Raw genomic sequence first — 21,752 nt, forward strand, 5'->3', positions numbered from 1 at the left:
GTGAATATGATCCAATTCTAAATGCTGTAATAAACATTGCACATTAAAAGTAAAGTTAATATACAAAAGCTATGCTATATTGTACTACTAAACAGGCAGCCACAAGTGCACTTACCTTGCAGACAACAGAGTCATGATTAGAATGGTGCAGCAGGAGCAGTAGCACCAGGTCAAAATTTGTCAGAAATCCTCAAAACATATAATATTGCTATATTTGACTAGTAAACAGGGAGTCACAATTGCAGTTACCTTGCAGTTAAAAGGGACTTGATTTGAAAGGTAAGCAGGTGCAGTGGCACTAGGGCACATGGGTGAAACGTAATGCATTTAGCAATGCTTGTTAACTCTGGGAGCTTTAATTCTATTTTTTCATTGTATCTCTGTTTCTTTTCCTATTACTATATTGTATATATGTTATTTTTCCCTTTGTGGTTTATTGTTTTACGGGAGGCTTTTATCTGCATTTTCTGAGGGAGAGAGAGGTATTGTGATTTGCTCATTGATTGGTCACTGATCTGTGCAGTGCAACCAGTGGTGCTCCAGTGGTGCCATGGTAACAAGTGGGAGGTTAAGCAGTTAGTAGACTATTGTGAGAAGAGAAAGGAGACTGAACTGGAGTTGTGTTGCTGTTGGTGGAATAAAGGATTTGGAAGTCAACACCTGTCCAGTCTCTTCAGTTTAATAGGCTGGTTCATAATTACAGGGTCTGAGATTAACATATTTCCCTGAGAGCCGTACCCCAGGAAAATTTAATTGAATGATAAAAAAAGGGTTGAAGATAGTGTCACCTTACCTTATTGATCGCACAGTGAGAATTTGTATTTTCCCCTCAGTAGGTTTGCCAGCACAAATGAAGCCACATTCCTCATCTTATACTTATATTGAGGGTAAAGCATGTAGTAGGTTGGAAGTAGTAATTAGTACTTCAACAGAATGCACAACTACTTTAGTTGCCCTGTGGGGAAGCAGTATCAACAGAATAGAGGCAGTATTTTGCATCTGGCTGTAAACATGGCTCCATGTATAGGGCATAAATAAATGAAGAGGACAGCTTTGCAAAGTGCCCTGTGAGGGTGTGAGAAGCCATTTCAGTAGCCATGTCGACCATTATAACAACTGATTCTTATACATAAATTCAAAAAGGCTCAGTTCTGCACTATCCTGATAGCAATGTTATTGGTCACAAAATTTCTTCAACAATACAGTCATAATATATGCGTAATACATCAAAAATAATCTTCTTGGGACAAGATGATCAAGCCGAAGTCTTTTTGCATTATAGATACATTAATTGGGGAATCCAAATTGTCACGTCATGGACCAAAGAAATGGTCACTCTACCAGGTCTAATGTCTTTTCAGCATCCCGTGTGTTGGACTTGGCCTTGTTGGCTAAAGTTCTCTTAAACTTTTTTCTTTTCCCCTAGACCGTTTCCCTGACAGAGAGTTGCGAAGTTAGATGCTGTAGGTACTTGCCACTGCTAATCAGTGTGCAACTACCGATGTTCCCTGTATAAATTGTAGTGGTGTTAGGTTGTCTATGATTGGTATGTTTGCCTTACTAGCAAGATCCCTCAGTGAAGTGCACTGTGTGCGCCAGAGTAGTACTAAAGAAATGCGCAGAGATGGAACGCAGGTCTTCAGTGTAGGGCCTGCGCGTATTGTGCTACATTAGCATGTTGTCCTGACAAGTGCTACCACTTGTCAGGCCTTACTTTCCCTTTTACATACACATGGGGCACCCCTGTAGGACGTCCTGGGTAACCCCTAGGCAGGGCGTAAGTGTAGGTAAAAGACAGGACCTGTGCCAGTGTGGGTGCTAGGCCCTGAAAGTGGAAAATGCTCCATTTCATTTTCCCCGGTGAAAGGCAACCCTGCCCATAGGACAGAATGGGGGAGGCTGGTTGTAGTATTGTTAGCCTAGATTCCCAAGAATTGGAAATGGAACAGTTAAGTTTGGTATGTCTGAACTCACAGCGTCATAACGCATCTTTTTAGGTAGATGGCTTTGTCACTGTGTGTCCAGAAACCGCTGTTTGAGAAAATAGCTGAGTTTGTGCTTTAGACCTCTTTTGCGTGTGTCAGTCTAATGTGAATTGCCTGCCTAGATCTGGGAGAGGTGAGAAAGGCTGAGGGAGTTCTTGCCCCAGGGGAGAGGTGGAGACAACGCCAGGCTGCCCTGCACCTGGAGCAGGGAGAAGGAGAGGCTTTGCGATGTGTAGAAGCCTGGTTCAGTGCCATAAAACAATATACCCATCTCCCTCTGAGTGATTAAAGATCCAGCCCCCCAGTATCAAAGAGAGGACCGTGACACTGAGGGTGAAATAAGTAAGACTGATTTAGGGAGGGGTGGGGACCCCTCAGCACAAGGAAACATCAAAGACAATGAGGGGTAGAACTGGAAGAACTGTAAGCCCTAGACTTTGGTTTTGGTCATGTTAACGATGTCATTGAGAACGGTCTCAGTATCATTCAGAAAAGTGCTGGGAGTGCTTTGAAGACGCGTGGCCTGGTCGAGCCTCTAGCAGATTTGACCTGTCTGCGATCGGGAAGAAAACCTATGCCTCAGGAAGAGTTGCTGAATAGGCTGTGGGAGACACTTGCCTCTTGCTTCATAATCTGGGGCTTGTGGGCAGTTTGTAGCTCTTGACCAAGGAGAGACTGAAGGGGCGTTGCAGTGGGTCATGCCCCCCTTCTTCCTGAGCAGGACTTTGCTGTGTCCTGCGTCCTGTACCCCAAGGGCCCGAGGTGAGCTGGCCCCCTGTTCGGAAACACAGGAACATAAAAGATTCCAGGAAGTCTCAAGTGGCGTGGTGGTGGGACCGTGTCGTGGCAGCCTGAGACCTCCGAAGGGGTGCCTAAGGTGATCGTGGGCACCCAGAGTAAATCATTACTCTGACGCGCAGGGTGTGTGTCTTGGTGCGGCTACAGGTGTTGGAGCGCCTGTGGAATGTGGGCATCGTGGAAGAGAGCTGAGATTCGGGACGCGCAGGAGGAACGTGTTGCAGTGCAGTCCAGGCACTGGTGGAGAGTGCCGGGACATCGTGGGCACTAAGGAGGAGTGAGTCTCCGACATGCGGATCGGCGTGTGGTAGAGAGGTGAGACTCAAACGTGCAGTGTGCTTGTCGTGGTACGACCCGGACGTTAGTGGAGAGTGCCGGAAGACCGGGTGCACCAGGAGACGGAGTGAGTCAAGGACGCGCTAGAGGCGCGTGTCGAAGGTGCCACTGAAGGTGCTGGTGAGGAGTACCGAGGAGCAGTGAGCACCAGGGAACGAAGAAATCCTAACTGCGCTGGAGAGGAGGGCCAAGTGATCGGGCCCTCAAAGGCAACGTGAGGTAGCACCAGCATTGTGTGGAAGGCTTCGTGGAAGGAGTTTGTGCTGAACGTTGGCAGCCCGGACCGGCAGCCCTGCAGGAGCTGAACTACCAGCCCGAGCGCGCCTTGCTCGTGGTGACAAGGTTCTGTAGTGAGGCCAAGCCGCTGCAGCAGGAGAGGCGAGTGCGGTTGCCCCCCCTAGGTACAGTGGATCATCGCCTGGGGCGGGCCCGGAGGGTCTCTCTGTCGGCCTCTCCCTGCAGGCAGCTGTGTGCGCATGTGGCTCTGGCCCAGAGCTCCGTCCGTGCTGGTGCCGGACGGGGCAGTACAGGGGCCAGGGCCCAGAGTGAAACTTGGGTGTCATCGTTGATCTGTGTTGGGGGCAATCATTTGCACACTTCAAAAAACAGTTGTATAACACTTTGCATATTTGCTGCTAACAAACTATCGAACTATTGAACTTCATCTGACACTAGAGGTGCTTAACAAACTCAGGGGTTAGGCACTGCATTGATTGTTTACTGCACTGTGCTGAATTGCACTGTGACGCATTACCTTATTCCTTCCTTGCACAGGGCATGATGGTGGTGATACGCATTGAATTGTTTTCCTATCGCACTGTACGTAATTACAGCGTGATGCGTTGCTGTATTTCTACCTTGAATAGGGCATGCTGGTAGCGAACCAAGTTGCGTTATCCGGTGTTGACTCAGTACATGATCTTGACGGTGTGCATTGCATTGTTTCACTGTGGTATTCTACAGGAACCCATCGTTAAGTAGTGCAGTATTCCTTGTATTTTGCAACATGTGTGAATTTAGTGATACGACGTACCTAACCTGTTGAGAACACTTAAAAGTAAGCGTAACTGTTGGTTAGAAGTGGTGGTTGGGGATTAGGACCACCCAACCCACCGGAAACAATATTACCCATTGTATATATGTGGGAGTTGTATCGTGTAGTCATTTCGTATATCTTTTTATATAAAGTATCCTTGTTTTATGCAAACTCGTGTGGAGCCCATTTGTGGTGACATCATTGGGAATGCTGTGGGTGTGGTTGCACATACTGAACATTTGTGCCTTGGAGATAAGCCTGGCTGCTCGTGTCAAGCTACTAAGGGGGTGAGCAGGGCAGTCTCAGACGGTGTCCTTTCTTGGCATAACGTGGGAGTGGGGAGGTCCGGGTCGCGCACTTGACAAAAACGGTGCACACGGGAATTCCGGCTTCTAACACCGTACTATAAAAGCAACTGGATATGATCCTTGTTCTGTCCAATCAAAGAGTGCTGCCGTGAAATTGGTGTGGCCTGTAGTGCCTCTGCCTGGGATAAAACCATGTTGATATGGAGAAATCAAAAAAGGAATTCTGGTAGCTGGCCAGTTAGCAATTTATCAGGCCTAGATTTTATTGTCTGCACAAAGCACAGAGATGATCCCACAAGAGCAGAATATCACAGAGGGTCTATCTGTTTAAGAAAATCATAATTTGAGCTAAATCCCATGATGCTCCTGCTATGATTTATTTTACCCCTACTAAAAAAAGATGGTAGAAGCACCTCTATGAGCGGCTTATAATTGTCACTCGAAAGTGCGTCAGTACCAGTAGCTCTACCTGAGCAAGTAGTTTCAATTACCACAAAAAGTTCTGACAGTGTAACAGGAACTATCATGTAGGTACCTGTTGGACTTGGCCCTTTTTGCAGGGTCATCCCTGAACTTTTTGCCTTCCTCCTGTATTTTGTCTGACCTGTTTTGTTGGTTTTATGACTCTGGGCACTTTACCACTGCTGATCAGTGCTAAAGTGCATATGCTCTCCCTATAGTAAATTGATGTATGAATTAGTGACTCCATGATTGGCTTATTTGATTTACTGTCAGACCCTAGTACATTGCACTGCAGGTGCCCAGGGCTAGTCAATCAAATGCTGCTGGTGGAGTTGCAGCACTGGTTATGCCACCCGCAGAAGCAGCCTGTAAAGTGTGACTCAGGTCTGCCATTGCAGAGCCTGTGTGCAGTCTCGTGCTGCCATGTTGAATGGGCAAGTGCACCCACTCGCCAGTCCCTAAACCTTCCCTTTTCTGCATATTAGTCACCCCTATGGTAGGCCCAAGGGAAGGGTGCATTGTAGGTAAAAGGTAGGACATGACCTGGTGTGTGTGTGGTAATAGTGAATTACATCCATTTTTGTTTATCACTATTGCAAGGCTACCTGTTCCCCATAGGCCGGAATGGGCAGATTGATTATAACATCTTATAATCCTAACTGACTCAGGGAACTAGGTAGAAATTCGAGTTTAGTATGCCTGAACTCAGAATGATAAAATACATCTTTTAGTGAAGTTGGTTTTAACATTCTGTGTTTGAAAATACCACTTTTAGAAAGTAGATATTTTCTTGCCTAACTATCCAAGCCTGCCTCTGCTAGGTTGTATTCCTTGTCTGGAGTTTGAGTGACAGGGGCTGGGGCTGGGGGATTCCAGGAGACAGGGTGAGTCAGCACAGGGCTGAATAGAGCTATATGCATGTCGATGGGTGGGAGAAGTTGCACCTGGGACCCGAATAGGCCTCGGCTTGCCTTCCACAATGCTGGATCCACCTCCTGTGGTGCGTCTGATGTCCCTGGCCCACACTGTCAAAGGAAAGAATTAGTTTTGTCAACAAAGTGCTGCAGAACTAACCGGAACTGATTTGGACTAGGTACAGACACCATCTGCCTCCAGAGACAAAGGATTTGGTGTATAAAAGAGGGGACCCAGACCCCAGAGAATTAGATCACTTTTGAGAAACAAGAAGAGCCTTTGCTGAGGAGAGGAACCAGAGAACTGAGGAGGAAACTATCCCTAAGCTGAGTGCTGTTTGGGGCTTGGCCTGCAGTGGTTGCCTGACTGCCAAATAAAGGAGAATGGACTTTGTGCTACTTTCAAATCAACTTGTAAAAGATCCCCAAGGGCTTGAGATAGAGTTTGCCTCCTGCTGAAGTCTCAGGGACAACAGACTTCACCAACCAGCTCCCCTGCCTTGCTGGGATTGGAAGTGCATGGTGTTGAGCTGGGCCTTCTGAGAGACTGCGTGTCGCTGGGAGCTGGAAGCGCAACTCAAGACGAAGAAGCGTGTCCCCGCTGCAGCCATTGTCGTTGCATCACCGGGGAAGAGTGTGCCCGTCGCAAAATACACTGTCGCATCACCGGAGAAGCGTGCCGCCACTGTCGCTGTCGCCATCGCATCACCCGAAGCGCCTCACATCACCGGAGAAAAGTGTCGCCGTCGCAGCAGGTGCCGTTGCATCACGGGAGGTACATTGAACTCAAAGTGTCGCATTTTACATCTAAAGAGAACTAAGCTATTTCTACGATTTTTAAAAGTACAGTATTGTGGATTTTTGTTGATTGTAGTCTTGTGTTAAGTCTATATAAGCCCAGCAGAAAAATCTACCTCTGGCCGCCCTGCCGGGGGCTTGCTGACCTTGATTTCAATATGCTTATTAACTACGACTTTTCAGATACCCGTGACGTCTAAGTGGCTTTTGGCTTGCAGAATACAAACATCATTTGCTGATAAAAAATATGAAAGTATGTTGATCCTAAATGTGTATATGCAGTGGAGCTCAAGGAAGGAATATGGGGATGAACTGTTATATTTTAAGAATGATATGGATATGCTGTGTGATAAGTATGGAAATGATTTAATGTTGTTACTGGGAGATTTTAATCACAAACTAAACCCAAAACTGACTGATCAGTTGTATATTGAAATTCTAGATGCTTGTGAAGTGAAAAAAGTAGAATTCCTGGAAACTAAAATAACAACTGATGCGGCCAACTTGGGCAACTTCTTAGCGACAAAAAGTTTATTTTGTCTAAATGGGAGGATAACTCAGGACTGTCCCGCAAAGAAAACATTTAATTATGGGACTCAAATTTGCCCGATAGATTATATTTTTATATTGGCTTGGAACTTTGAGTTGATAAAAGACTATAGGATTGCCCCTGCGGAATGTAGTGATCATAAAATGTTAAAACTAGAGCTTGTAATCGCCCAACATTTAGTATGTGATATAGTTATCCCCCAAGAGATGGATTATCCAAAGCGGATAACCACTCGGTTAACTGAAAAATATATAGAGAGGTTAACTAGCCTGCAACAAAAGGTGCAATTAGGTCACTTGTGCGGTCAAAATTTACCTTGGTATGTGGAGAAAATAACTCAAGTAGTGGAAAGCATAAGCGTAGAATTAAGGTATGATGTAAGCGCCAATAAGAATAACGAAAGATCACAAGCAAAGCGAGAAACTTGGTTTAATCAGGAATGTCTACTAAAGAAAAGAGAAGTTAGGCGAGAAGAACGTAGCCTACGGAAATAATTTGTGCAAACCAGGGCAGAAAACCTAATAAAAATAAAGAAGGAATATATCACCTTAATCCGTAACGCTAAAAGGACCTATAAAGAAATGTGTTGGGGCAAATTATTGGAAGCAATCGAAGCCAAAAATACACGGCAGTTCTGGAAGCTAATCCAGTCAGCAACGGGACCTTTGGTTGCCCCGATGATCTGCGTAGTGGAAGAGGGGGCGTGGACAGAGTATATACCGCAATTATATGCCCCGAGGAGAGGGACTGGAAATGAGGTAGCTGGGGACTGGCATGGCCTAGTAGAGGATCTAAAACAAGAATGTTTAACAACAAATGTCCTTAGAACAATAAAGACACTGAACCTAACTAGGAATGCAGGCCCAGATAATCTACCAGCCCTGATATTAAATTCAAACCAGACTTGGTGGGCAGAATTCTACGCAAAAATGTTTACCTTAATTTTAGACCAAGGGAGTATGCCCCCAAACTGGAAGGGAGCCATAATAAGACCGCTACACAAGAAAGGGGATGTATATACCCGAAGAATTATAGGCTAATCAACCTATTGGATATAGGAGAAAAAATGTTCTCTAAAATAATCCTTAGTAAGCTAAAAGCTTGGGTGGAAAATAGATCTATCATTCCGGTTGAACAAGGGGGCTTCAAAGAAGGCCACTCTACGATAGATCATTGTTTTGCATTGTGGGCCCTGGCCAGGAAATCGATGGAACAAAATGGCAAATTATTTTGCTGTTTCGTCGATTTCCGAGCGGCGTTTGACACAGTAGACCGAAATAGCCTTTGGGAGGTACTGGAAAACTATGGAATGCCACAGGGTATGTTGAACATCTTAAAAGAATTACGTAGTGGTAATTGGGCCCAGGCCATTAGAGATATAAAGGGCTCTCTAACCCAGAAAATTCCAGTAAAGAATGGTTTGAGACAAGGGTGCGTTTTGGCACCCTTGCTTTTCTCCATCTTCTTGGCAGACCTCCCAGCGACTTTGGAAGTAAAAAAAAGTGCGAGCCCGCGCATGAATAATAATAAAGTGTCATGTTTCTTATACGCCGATGACCTTGTGATCTTGGATCAAACAGAAATAGGCCTACAAAGGAAACTAAATGTGTTCAATAGGTACTGTGATAAAAAGCTCTTAACAGTGAATATGGAAAAAACAAAGATCCTATGTTTTGGAAAGAGGGTAAACAATTTTAATTGGTTTTTAGGACAGGATAAATTAGACATAGTACATGAATATAAATATTTAGGCCTCTGGTTTAATAGCGCATTAAAGTGGAATACCCACTTGGAGGCTGTAGGAAGGTAGATCCCTGACTATGGTGGCCCCCAACTTTTTTCCTGGTGTTTTGCTGGTTTTCTGACTTAGTTGACCTGGGACCCTGCTATTCAGGGCACCAGGCCTACTGCTCTCTCTGTAAAATGGATTCCATGTACCTTAGGTACATATCTAAATTGGATACTGAGTCACCTTATCAGTCCCTGTACAGTGTACCTTAGGTACCCAGGGCATAGGTGTACCCAGGGCCTACCAGGGGCTGCAGCATGTATTATGCCACCCCTGGCTGGCCATCCAAATCTGACACAACTGGCTGCACGACAGCTGGGGCAAGGTGGTGTACTCACCCTTTGCTTTAGATATAGTATACCTATATCTAACCCTAAAATGGACACACAGATCTCCTATCAGTCACTCCTATGGCAGGCCTTAACAATCCTGAAGGCAGAGTGCTTGGAATCGTGTGAGATGGTGCTCTGGCATGAGCTGAGCCTGTCTGCGGCTTTCGGGACCCATCCCTTAGCCGTTTCCATGATATCGCATACCATATACTCTTAAGTGCATTATAATCCTCGCGGTTTTATGCCAACTCTGGTATCGCTTTATCAAAACATGTAGAGTAAGGTGTCATACGAATTGGAATACTAACCCCTCGCCAATTCTGGCGACGGGGTTAGCATTCCACCCTTCTAGAGGGACACGACATGTATGTAACCCCTAACCCCGGTTAAAGTCAAACAGAGCCTCAGCTCCACAAAATGGATGCTGCCACCGAGACACAAGTCTGCCCTCCTGCTGCTGGGAGTCCTCCCAGAGCAGGAGATAAGGACAAAGGGTTTCCTGCCAGGGGCGGTGCCAGCACCGTCCCAGACAGGGTTTTGTGTATTGTAGGTAGGCAGGGCTTTAGAGGAAGGTGACTGCACGTGGCACCCCGGTGCTCACTGTGCATAGGCTGGCTGGAACCAGTTCCAGGGTCACTCCAGACCCTGTGCTGGGGAAAAGCCCGCCAAGGAAGTGGGTGTAACCACCCCCCTCCTAGTCCCACCCATAGGGCAGGACTTAGTCGCGTGCCAGCCCCTTTTTACAGGATAAAGGTAGGAACTGGCCCCCTTCCAAATCAGATCATCTTTGAATCCTGAAACTACTTTCCACGAAAGGAACTCAAGACTTCTTCCTAAGATTTCTCCCTTGTGACTAAGGAGTAGTCACCCTGCATCCGCAGGCACCATCTTAAGAACACTGCGGTCTGCTGCAAGTCTCTCCTCCGGATCAAGACTGCCCAGCTCGACGAGAACCGGCTTCCCTGGCACCTCTGACCTCTACCTACATCATCAGTCACGCTGAGATTCGTGGGTGTGACGAGACCTCGAGGGACCGGCCATCTTCAAGACTGCACGACTTCTTTCCAGCAAGCCCGCCGAGTAATTTCCTGGTGAGTGCTTTGGGGTCCGAGAAGCCCCGACCCTGAGCAGCTCCAGCACCGAAGTGCAGCCTCCCAGCATCTCCACGATCTGCGTGGGGCCCTTCTGCTTTTTGCTGCTCACCGCGTTGTTTGGCTACTAGCCCGCTGGCTTGTGGCCTTCTGGACGACGCCCGATGACATTTCTGCTGCTGGTCTGGTTGCTCCAGGCTGGCCCTTGCTCCCTTCCAAAAGAGGAGCACCCCGGACCCTCCTGGTCCACTCAAGACGCCATTTTGAGTCCACCGCGTGGGCTTGAATTAGCCAAGGCTTGTTGCCCAATCCGGGGTAACTTTGACGCCGACAGCTTCATCCATCGTGGGACAGCTCGCCTCTCCATCCTGGTCGCCGACAACGCCTCCTGGTCCGTGAGATCTGCAGAGCCAGCGTCGCCCACTCACCTAGTCGAGGTGACTTCGCCCGGTGCCATCCTGGTGCCCACTTAATCACTGGCTAGTGATTCAAGAACTTGGTCCCCTCTGCTTTCAGGTTTTCTTCTTCCTTGATCCAGGCTTGGATCCATCGAACTTTCCTTCACTGGTCGCCTGCAAGCAACTTCCTTCTTCCAGGCTCCTGGTCCGGCAACGAGATTCCCGACGTCTTTTCAGACCTATGCAGCTGCAGCCCCTGGGCTAGGTAACTTCGGCACTTCGGTGTCCCAGCATAGCCTCACTATCCTAGGGTCAGGATCCACTGTCGTTTTCTTCCCACCAGGTCGGGTTCGCCCGTGAACACTAACTTTGCCTTTACTAGCTCCCATAGACTTTGTCCCGCATCCCGCGTGAGAGTGCACACTCTGCACCCGAGTCCCCTAGGTCCCCTAGAAGTAATCTAACGATTCTATAGTCAAGTCCTAGCGAGTCCAAAGCCTATTAGTACTGTACTTACCTGCTAGTAATTTCGCATTCCACTTCTTAAGTATATGGTTTTTCGTGCCCCTCGGGCATTTGTGTATAACGTGCTAACTTAAGTATTTTCGTAAGAGTTTTGTTGTGTGCCTAGCACCCTGTCCTCATAAAGAGTACAGGGTTGTTGTGATTCTAATAAATACACTGTTTATTTTCATAACACTTGTGTGGTGTCCTTTCACTGGGTGTTCAAGGGGTACTGTGATGGTAAAACAGCTGGCTTAACACGCCCTCTAGAGTCTTAGCCTTAGACTGCTCGTATCCATGCTACTAGGATAGCTGGTCTATAAGGTTGACTTACAACCAATCATCAATAAGGGTTGTTTGGACTGATATATAGTGATCACTAGAATAGTGAGCACTGCACATCAGGCCAACTTCTCACATTGGTGGCAGCGGTGGGATTTGAGCTTGCTGTTGTTTTACCACACATGCCCTAAGAATATCTTGTGAAAGATCACATAAGTACTAAAGGTACATATAACTTAGCTTAGAATACTCTGAGTTCTACTGAACCAGCTGTTGTAGCTCCTAGGGCCTAGCACACCCTAAACTACAACTCTAGCAAGGGATCAGTAGGCAGACATATAGTGTAGGTAAGTGCACCACTTACACCTCACTAGAAAAGCATGTCTACCCAGGGAGATTCTACTGAGACTCCCCTGGTCAGTGTTGACCCTCCACAGGTCACTTCAAGATATGCAGCTCTCAGTTTCCAGGAGATGAGACAGATCTGTGTCTCCAGAAAACTGAAGCAGGGGTCTAACCCCACCATTCCCTTTCTGATAGGTCTCTTAGAGACATATGATGCCAGAAAGCTTTCTCAGTTACATGAGAACATGCCAGCCTTAGAGGGAACCTCTGGGGATCCAGATCTCCCCAACATTGCTACTGCAGTTGAGGAGGAGGATCAAGAGGAACTCTCTGGGGATGAGGTAGACAAAGGTCTTGAGGTAGTCAGAAGGCTAACCAGGGCCAACTTAGACTTACTTGGGCTAGGATCTGGGGGACCCCCAGTACTAACCCGAAGTGGGCCTAACCTTGGAGTTAGGAGAGATAGATCTCTTTCTAGGGACTCCAATAGATCTCTGCACTCTAATGCCTCTTCTCAGGGGAGAAGGAATCCTCCACTGAGGAGATTTACTTCCCCTCAGAGAAGGGAGCATGAAGCTAGGATGAGACAAGCTGAACTGAGGATTGAAAGGGAAGAAATTGCCCTGGCCAAAGAGAAGCTTGCCCTGGCAAGAGAGCAGCAGATAAGTGGGTTAGCTCCCACTGGTGGCAGCAATCTCCCAAGAGATAGAGAGAAGGGTTTAGATACTAAACACCTGACTAAAATAGTGCCCCCCTTTAAGCAAGGGGATGATATCCAGAAATGGATGGCTGCTCTGGAGAGGGCCTGCACTGTGCAGTGCATTCCCCAGAGTCAGTGGGCAGCTATACTGTGGCTCTCCTTTGATGGTAAAGGTAGAGATAAGCTCCTCACTACAAGAGTGGAGGATGCTAATGATTACCAGGTCCTGAAAAATGCACTGGTTGATGGGTTTGGTTTAACCACTGAGCAGTACAGGTTGCTGTTCAGAGACACCCAGAAAACTCAGTCTCAGGACTGGTCTGACTTTGTTGATTGTGCCACTAAGGCTTTGGAAGGCTGGCTACTGGGTAGTAAGGTTACTGATTTCAAAGGATTGTATAATCTAATTATGAGAGAGCAAGTCTTAAATAATTGTCAGAACCAGTTATTACACCAGCACCTGGTAGACTCTGATCTGACCTCTCCACAAGAATTGGGTAAGAGGGCAGACAAATGGGTCAGAACCAGGATTAGGCCCAAGAACCAAGGTGGTGACCAGAAAAAGGAATCAACCAAGCCTCAAGAGAAGGGTGGGAATAAATCTACAGATCAAACCACATCAGGGCCCCAAAAATCCTCTGAGGGGGGTGGGTCCCAGAATCCTTCTAATAACCAGAAGAAACCTTATTGTTATCCCTGTAAACAGGTGGGTCATTTAAAAACTGACAGCAGTTGCCCAAAGAATAACAATAAGGAAAACATACCCCCAAGTAACATTCCCAAACCTCCTGTTACTACTAGTAGTAATCCCCCAGGTGGTGGGAGTGCCCCCAAGAATTTGGGTGCATTTACTTTGGGAGTTCCTGGGGACTCTGGCCTAACCAGGTCCCCAAACTTAGATACTCTTGTCTGTGAGACTGGCATGGGGTTTGCCAACTTCACAACTTGTCCCAACACTTTGGGCAAGTACAGACAGGAGCCCCTCATCAATGGAATGAAAGTTGAGGCCTATAGAGATACAGGAGCTAGCATCACCATGGTGACTGAGAGTCTAGTCCCCTCAAGGCAACTTTTACCTGGTGCCACATACCAGGTGGTAAACATTGATGGAGTGAAGAAAACTCATCCCATGGCAGTAGTAAATCTCAGCTGGGGAAGTGTCACTGGCCCCAAGAGAGTGGCAGTGTCAACCAACTTGCCTGTAGATTGCCTACTGGGGAATGATTTAGAGACCTCAGCCTGGGCTGAGGTAGAGCAAGAAACCCATTCTAGAATGGTAAACCCCCATGGTAAGGTTAGTGGGGCAGTGTTAGTCACAGCCCCAGTCCAAGATGTCCTCCCTGAACAGGTCAGGAGGGTTGTGCCAGTCACAACCCAATCTCAGACAACTCCCTTCCCAGAACAGGTTGTCAAGGCTGTCATGGTAACAGCCCACACCCAAACTGAGCCCCCTCCTGAAAAGGTTGGGAGAGTTGTGATGGCCACAGCTCAAACTCAGACAGATGATAGTGTTGTGAAGCCTGAAACTATGGATCACTCCACTCAGACAGAGAGCATTGAGGAGGAAGAGGAATCTTCCTCCCACCAGACTTTAGGAAAAGATCAGCCTCCTCAGGGAATTGATCTGACCCCTTGTGAAGGAACTGCCACAGAGGTAGTCAGGCCTAGCCTGGCAGAACCCCTGATGTCAGTGGACCCTTCCATGGTGGGACCCAGTCTGGAGCAGGTAACCTGCCCCTCTCTACCCTGCCTCAGTCAGCCCAGGGCTGTAGAGGTCAGGGAGGCCAGTGTTGGACCCCAAGGGGCCCCCTGTCCAAAAGAATCTCCCAATCAACAGATTAAGGGCACTGAAGCTAGTAGACCTAGCCAAGTGAAAATAAAACACACTCCTGAGGGATCCCCCTTAAAATTAGTTAGGGACCTCCCCCAGATGGACACTGCTGGGCACAGCCAAACTTGGGACCTGAGGGCCCCAGACCTGACCTGTCCCTCCAGTAAGCCAAACAGAGGGACCCAACCTCCAGCTGTAGGTAGCCAGAGGTTGACCCTGAGAGCCCACAACAACTCAGTCTTGGAAAGAAAGGCCTCTTTGGTGGATGATGATTGGAGGAAGCTGAGCCCAAAATTAGTGGAGCCTCACTTCAGTACTCCATCTCAGCACCAGCCTTTTTCTTTGACAAAACACACCACAGGTAGAGATTCCCTATGGCGGAGACCCTCAGACACCCTTAGGGTGAGGGATTGCTTAGTGGACCATGAGATAGGGGGTAACCATGCCAGTGCTGGTACTTCCTTATATGGCCACTCAGGCAATATAGGCTTACCTGGCAAGGCTAGCCTTATCTCCTTTCGTTTGGGGGGGGGGTTATGTAGGAAGGTAGATCCCTGACTATGGTGGCCCCCAACTTTTTTCCTGGTGTTTTGCTGGTTTTCTGACTTAGTTGACCTGGGACCCTGCTATTCAGGGCCCCAGGCCTACTGCTCTCTCTGTAAAATGGATTCCATGTACCTTAGGTACATATCTAAATTGGATACTGAGTCACCTTATCAGTCCCTGTACAGTGTACCTTAGGTACCCAGGGCATAGGTGTACCCAGGGCCTACCAGGGGCTGCAGCATGTATTATGCCACCCCTGGCTGGCCATCCAAATCTGACACAACTGGCTGCACGACAGCTGGGGCAAGGTGGTGTACTCACCCTTTGCTTTAGATATAGTATACCTATATCTAACCCTAAAATGGACACACAGATCTCCTATCAGTCACTCCTATGGCAGGCCTTAACAATCCTGAAGGCAGAGTGCTTGGAATCGTGTGAGATGGTGCTCTGGCATGAGCTGAGCCTGTCTGCGGCTTTCGGGACCCATCCCTTAGCCGTTTCCATGATATCGCATACCATATACTCTTAAGTGCATTATAATCCTCGCGGTTATATGCCAACTCTGGTATCGCTTTATCAAAACATGTCGAGTAAGGTGTCATACGAATTGGAATACTAACCCCTCGCCAATTCTGGCGACGGGGTTAGCATTCCACCCTTCTAGAGGGACACGACATGTATGTAACCCCTAACCCCGGTTAAAGTCAAACAGAGCCTCAGCTCCACAAAATGGATGCTGCCACCGAGACACAAGTCTGCCCTCCTGCTGCTGGCAGTCCTCCCAGAGCAGGAGATAAGGACAAAGGGTTTCCTGCCAGGGGCGGTGCCAGCACCGTCCCAGACAGGGTTTTGTGTATTGTAGGTAGGCAGGGCTTTAGAGGAAGGTGACTGCACGTGGCACCCCGGTGCTCACTGTGCATAGGCTGGCTGGAACCAGTTCCAGGGTCACTCCAGACCCTGTGCTGGGGAAAAGCCCGCCAAGGAAGTGGGTGTAACCACCCCCCTCCTAGTCCCACCCATAGGGCAGGACTTAGTCGCGTGCCAGCCCCTTTTTACAGGATAAAGGTAGGAACTGGCCCCCTTCCAAATCAGATCATCTTTGAATCCTGAAACTACTTTCCACGAAAGGAACTCAAGACTTCTTCCTAAGATTTCTCCCTTGTGACTAAGGAGTAGTCACCCTGCATCCGCAGGCACCATCTTAAGAACACTGCGGTCTGCTGCAAGTCTCTCCTCCGGATCAAGACTGCCCAGCTCGACGAGAACCGGCTTCCCTGGCACCTCTGACCTCTACCTACATCATCAGTCACGCTGAGATTCGTGGGTGTGACGAGACCTCGAGGGACCGGCCATCTTCAAGACTGCACGACTTCTTTCCAGCAAGCCCGCCGAGTAATTTCCTGGTGAGTGCTTTGGGGTCCGAGAAGCCCCGACCCTGAGCAGCTCCAGCACCGAAGTGCAGCCTCCCAGCATCTCCACGATCTGCGTGGGGCCCTTCTGCTTTTTGCTGCTCACCGCGTTGTTTGGCTACTAGCCCGCTGGCTTGTGGCCTTCTGGACGACGCCCGACGACATTTCTGCTGCTGGTCTGGTTGCTCCAGGCTGGCCCTTGCTCCCTTCCAAAAGAGGAGCACCCCGGACCCTCCTGGTCCACTCAAGACGCCATTTTGAGTCCACCGCGTGGGCTTGAATTAGCCAAGGCTTGTTGCCCAATCCGGGGTAACTTCGACGCCGACAGCTTCATCCATCGTGGGACAGCTCGCCTCTCCATCCTGGTCGCCGACAACGCCTCCTGGTCCGTGAGATCTGCAGAGCCAGCGTCGCCCACTCACCTAGTCGAGGTGACTTCGCCCGGTGCCATCCTGGTGCCCACTTAATCACTGGCTAGTGATTCAAGAACTTGGTCCCCTCTGCTTTCAGGTTTTCTTCTTCCTTGATCCAGGCTTTGATCCATCGAACTTTCCTTCACTGGTCGCCTGCCAGCAACTTCCTTCTTCCAGGCTCCTGGTCCGGCAACGAGATTCCCGACGTCTTTTCAGACCTATGCAGCTGCAGCCCCTGGGCTAGGTAACTTCGGCACTTCGGTGTCCCAGCATAGCCTCACTATCCTAGGGTCAGGATCCACTGTTGTTTTCTTCCCACCAGGTCGGGTTCGCCCGTGAACACTAACTTTGCCTTTACTAGCTCCCATAGACTTTGTCCCGCATCCCGCGTGAGAGTACACACTCTGCACCCGAGTCCCCTAGGTCCCCTAGAAGTAATCTAACGATTCTATAGTCAAGTCCTAGCGAGTCCAAAGCCTATTAGTACTGTACTTACCTGCTAGTAATTTCGCATTCCACTTCTTAAGTATATGGTTTTTCGTGCCCCTCGGGCATTTGTGTATAACGTGCTAACTTAAGTATTTTCGTAAGAGTTTTGTTGTGTGCCTAGCACCCTGTCCTCATAAAGAGTACAGGGTTGTTGTGATTCTAATAAATACACTGTTTATTTTCATAACACTTGTGTGGTGTCCTTTCACTGGGTGTTCAAGGGGTACTGTGATGGTAAAACAGCTGGCTTAACACGCCCTCTAGAGTCTTAGCCTTAGACTGCTCGTATCCATGCTACTAGGATAGCTGGTCTATAAGGTTGACTTACAACCAATCATCAATAAGGGTTGTTTGGACTGATATATAGTGATCACTAGAATAGTGAGCACTGCACATCAGGCCAACTTCTCACAGAGGCACAGACGGCAAAGGCCCACTCGTCGGTCTGTGGGCTGAAAAAATTCAATAAAGATTATGGCAATATGTCACACAGACCGCTTTTGAAGGCTTTTGAAGTTATGATCCCCCCACAAGTGCTTTATGGAGCAGAGGTGCTTTTCCTGAGTGGTAAAAGAGGGTGGGACCGGGTAGAAGGAAAAATTGTGAAAATGTTGTTGTCCTTACCAAATAGCTCCATGATACAAGCAATTAGAATCTCGGAGGTGGGTTTAACATCATGGTAAGTAAAGTCCCAATTGTCTCTAATAAGATTTTGGAACCGACTGGAGCCTGGTGGTGATGAGAAGGTTTCAATTTGGTGTAGAGAGGAAATTCGAGTAAGCAGCTTACGCTGGGCGCGAGACGTGAAGAAAACCCTCCAGACGGTAGCTGCGCACTTGAAATTAAGCCTTTCCCCACCACTGCTGAATATAGTGTGCACTAAAAAGATGCTTGGAGACCAAGGGCTTGAATACTCTAGATCAAAAGACATGGACCATCTGAGGCTAAAAAAAATCAGTGAATTGGGTAAAAAATTAATGAGAAAAGGAGGTCCAGTTCCCATACCTGGATTTACTGCCTAGTAGATGGCTAAGACATGAGATTTTGAAGGTTCGGGTGGGGCTAAATCCATGGAAGATTGAAAGAAAAATAAGAGTGGCCCTGATCCATACGGATGGAACTTGCAAATGTGGTCTAGGAGTAAGAAATGATATTTTACATATACTGTTTGATTGTACTTGTATTTTAGCAATTCGGAAAAAAAATTTACGTCCAATTTTTTTAAAATATGAGGTGACCTCACGGGCTGATGCTATCGACCTCCTTACAGAAATGTCATTTCTGGATATTACAATTGCGTTGGGGAAATTTCTGAAAGCAATAAGAGAATATGTAATGGAGGCAACAAAGGAGAATGGGAGAGTTTAAAAATTATAGAGTATCCCAATTTTATGTGTATGGTTCTCATAAGTGTTGTAAATGTATAAAATGAATTGTGGTTTTAAATATTTTATGCTTATGGTTTTACAAGTGTTGTAAATGTGTAAAATGAATTGTGGTTTTAAATGTCTTATCACTATATGCGATCCATTGTTCTATGTATGGTTTATAGACTATTGTCTAAATAAACTTTGTTATCAATCAAATCAAGTCTATATAAAAATACTTCTTTTTATACTGCAATTTGTGTGGTGTCCATCTGTAGTGTTGTCACTGGGTTACTGTGTGTGTTCACAAATGCTTTACACACTGCCTCTGAGATAAGCCTGCCTGCTCGTGCCAAGCTACCAAGGGAGTGAGCAGGGGTTATTTTAGGAGTGTACCCCCTTAACCTGACTAGACTCAAGGGTCCCTATTTGATCAAAGGTACCTACCAGTGCCAAGTAGGGACCCCCAAATCTAACAGTAGCTGAACACAGTTTGTTACGGGAATGTATTTGATTACAAAAATTCTATATTGTTGTGAAATGAGACTCACTGGTAACCTCTACACCACACAGGGCCTGATTATAACTCAGGAAGCATGAAATTACCACATGTTTTCATGCATTAATTTGTGTCCTACTGATTATTAGGGGTTAGGTTTTTCCGCACCCAGATTTATTGGGTATGGAAGAACCTGACCTGATTTTATCTGCCAGAAAAAGCAGCCGGTGAAATGGCGTGAGAGTTTGACTGCAGCAGCCACATGAGCAATGCACACTTGCCCAAACCACACACATGCCTTACAAGAAAGCTTGTGTGAAATTTGCGTAATTTTCTTTCACATATTTACATGGAATTTTCTGAAAACTATGTGAAATTACACATAATGCAAATAACAATTTAGCTCTATATTTTAATGTGAATTGTTTCCTGGAGTCCATTATAGATGCGAGGATGCACTTCACATTAAAAAATATGCTCCAAAACCATAAGTACAGCGAGCAACAACTGCTTGCGTTCTGATCATTCACATGATTCCAGTATATAATTATAAGATAGGGCATAGCGGCGCAACTTCAGGCATTCCACATGACAAGAGTATCGCAAAATTCCCAGTGCCTACTTATTAGCTCAAGCATGCTCCCAGATCTCTTTCCTCCATTAGAAGGCCAGGCAGATTGGCACACAACATGATGAAAGCACAACTCTGATGTCCATGTGCAGCATCAAAATACTTCCCACAAAAGTCACGCTGCAAACCCACACTCTTTCAGAAAAGCACAAACTACAGTGTGGTGTGCTATCCACCCACCAAAGTGTTTCAGCACATCATCAATGGTATAAAGCATTATATAATACATGGGAGATAGCGATTCTTGTATAAAAGTACATCTATAATGTATTTGTATAGCTGATGCCTCAGGTCACCTGTAATAATGAAAGTAGCTGCTCAAATGTATACCTTATCACAGTTGAGTTTTTACCTAATAATGCCTCCTGCCAGCAGCTAAGTTGAAAGACAGGTCACAGAGAATAATTAAAACTATATTACAAATAACTAAAATGAGAACTGTTTTTCCTTCTTCTAATCTGTTTTTCTAAAAGGAACAGTGTTTAGCAGAAAGAAGTTATTTATGACATGTTTGTGTTTTGCACTCTATAGGTTGTTACAGGAAAAATAGAATATCTCTGCATGTTTGTAAACATTCTCAGTTACAACATTTTTATATGACTTACATTAAACTGATAGATATTTTTACAACAAATGACTAAATAATTACTAAATGCTTTTTGGTGCATTTAATTTCACACTACAGATTCTGCTTATATTCTTCATGTCTGCAACCATGTTATCTATTTCGTATTAGAAAGTACAAACACCAAGGATTTAATAGGTTTGCAGGAGGTTGATGGTGTGACCTTGTATTATACGGAATAAAATACCTTGTGCCATACATTAAAAAGATACTGCAAATCGCTTCAGAGTTCCATGGCCTTATAAGGGAACTCCTTGGAGACTTGCAATATCCTTAAACTGCATGGCAGGCAGTACTTTATTAAATATATAAATGCAATTGCCATACAATATACTAGAATTCTCCTACGGTAGTATGTGCATTGAGTGTCAAGAACTGTAGCCAGGTGCAGTCACAGAAGAGCTCTGGCAGTGTCACAAAATCGTACAGTGAGTGCTGTCTAAACAATCCAGAGAGTGCATTTACATCAAATTGTGCCCTGCCACAGTGTAAGAGATGTTATTGCAGCCAAGTGAGTGTCGTCGAGCAAAGTGAGCGCTTTCACAAAACAGTGAGAGCCATCAAAGCAACGGCAAATGGTCTCGGTTCCTGCCTCCCTCCCCAGCGGGTGGTGTTTCCTCACCTGAACATGTGCAGTGGCAGGAACGGACACAGGAACGGACGCAGGACTCTCTTTCCCGTGCGTTTCCACTTTTCAGAATGGTGCAGCAAAGAGTGGCTTTTATAAAGCTGCCCTCAGGTAGCAACGGTGACACTCTCCACCCCAGCCCATGTGACCAAGATCAGAATGGGGTGAACCCCTCGTTGGGTGTGAACACACTGTGATGCTGCAGGCTGGAGGGCGGAGGGACTCGAAATGCCAGTTTGGAACAGAGGGCTGATGGAGGACGGCTGGGGGCAGCCCCAGGTGTGTCTGAAAGGAGACTCGTACAATTACTGAAGGTAGAGGGAGTGAGCCAGAACAGAGCCAAGGGCCTCGCGCGTCAGCCGAGCCGTGTAAATATAAGTGCAGGGCCGGACTGGCTACCGGGCAGTTGTGTGTGCTGCCGAGCAGGGGGATGCTTTCGTTGATGGGGACCTGTGTGTGCAAAACGAAAGTCGTTTTGCTTTTTTTTTTTCACAGCGCACGCAGGTCCCCATCAACGAAATACGCCCATACCACGGAGAAATCATCCCCCTGCTCGGCAGCACACACAACTGCCCGGTAGCCAGTCCGGCCCTTATATTTTTTTATATATATTTATATATATATATATATATATATATATAAATATATATACACTTATAATAAGTGGCATGCAAATCATGCAA

The 21,752-nt window shown here is 46.8% G+C and overlaps 1 protein-coding gene across 1 annotated transcript in view; it reads right to left on the reverse strand.

Annotated features, from left to right (window-relative positions):
- LOC144754567 (dimethylaniline monooxygenase [N-oxide-forming] 2-like) overlaps positions 1-21,112 on the reverse strand; it is a 207,655-nt gene extending 186,543 nt beyond the window's left edge. Inside the window, exon 1 of the mRNA XM_078642512.1 lies at positions 21,064-21,112. The gene's annotated coding sequence lies outside the window, so the exon portion shown is untranslated. The remainder of the gene's footprint in view (positions 1-21,063) is intronic.
- Positions 21,113-21,752: the final 640 nt, after the last annotated feature.

The sequence above is a fragment of the Lissotriton helveticus genome, chromosome 1_1 (genome assembly GCF_964261635.1).
Source record: "Lissotriton helveticus chromosome 1_1, aLisHel1.1, whole genome shotgun sequence".
In the NCBI taxonomy this organism is placed as follows: Eukaryota; Metazoa; Chordata; class Amphibia; order Caudata; family Salamandridae; genus Lissotriton; species Lissotriton helveticus.